Raw genomic sequence first — 1530 nt, forward strand, 5'->3', positions numbered from 1 at the left:
TTTGACGAATAGCAAAGTAACGATATTGAAACAGAAGAGAAACTAGATCATCACAGTAAAGCAAGACATGCACACATGATAGATGCAGATGACGAACATGCAATCATACATACAATAAAATGTAAACATGATGAGCTGAAGGAATGAAAGGCATCCAGATGAAAGTCTTCACAATGCGGACGTACTAAAAGTAAATGGTTGAGGAATATGAAACTAGGATAGCTCAGTGATGACATGATGATTTGTTTGAGTAGTTCAAGTTATTGCATCAGCTATACGTCTGGTTAGGGAGGCTGAGATTGAACTCAGATGACACTAAGTATTCACCTTATTCCCCTTGAGCTAAGGTCACTTAGACCCCATCCAATTGAAGGAAATATGCCCTTGGGGCAATAATAAAGTTGTTATTTATATCATGATAAATGTTTACTATTCATGCTAGAATTGTATTAACCGAAAACTTGATACATGCATGGATACATAGATAAAACACTGTGTCCCTGGTAACCTCTACTAGAATAGCTCGTTAATCAAAGATGGTTAAGTTTCCAAACCATAGACATGTGTTGTCATTTGATGAACGGGATTACACCATTAGGAGAATGATGTGATGAACAAGACTCATTTGTCAGCTTAGCATATTTATCATTCAGTTTTATTGCTATTGCTTTCTTCATGTCAAATACATATTCCTTTGACTATGAGATTATGCAACTCCCGGATACCGGAGGAATACCTTGTGTGCTATCAAACGTCACAATGTAACTGGGTGATTGTAAAGATGCTCTACAGGTATCTACGAAGGTGTTTGTTGGGTTGGCATAGATCGAGATTAGGATTTGTCACTCCGAGCATCAGAGAGGTATCTCTGGGCCCTCTCGGTAATGCACACCATAAGAAGCCTTGCAAGCAAGTGACTAATGAGTTAGTTACAGGATGATGTATTACGGAACGAGTAAAGAGACTTGCCGGTAACGAGATTGAACTAGGTATGAAGATACCAACGATCGAATCTCGGGCAAGTAACATACCGATGACAAAGGGAATAACATATGTTGTCATTACGGTTCGACCGATAAAGATCTTCGTAGAATATGTGGGAACCAATACGAGCATCCAGGTTCTGCTATTGGTTATTGATAAACTATTCCGATGTCCAAACATAACCTTCCAATATATCAATCTTTATGTCTAGACCATTTCGAGACTCCTCGTCATGTCCGCGATCTCATCTGGGACTCCGAACAAACTTCGGTTCATCAAAACACATAACTCAAATCGTCATCGAACATTAAGCGTGCGGACCCTATGGGTTCGAGAACTATGTAGACATGACGGAGACACATCTTCGGTCAATAGCCAATAGCGAAACCTGTATGCTCATATTGGCTCCTACATATTCTATGAAGATCTTTATCGGTCAAACCGTATAACAACATACGTTGTTCCTGTCATCGGTATGTTACTTGCCCGAGATTCGATCGTCTGTATCATCATACCTAGTTCAATCTCGTTACTGGCAAGTCTCTT

Source organism: Triticum dicoccoides, chromosome 1A, assembly GCF_002162155.2.
Source record: "Triticum dicoccoides isolate Atlit2015 ecotype Zavitan chromosome 1A, WEW_v2.0, whole genome shotgun sequence".
NCBI classification, from domain to species: Eukaryota; Viridiplantae; Streptophyta; class Magnoliopsida; order Poales; family Poaceae; genus Triticum; species Triticum dicoccoides.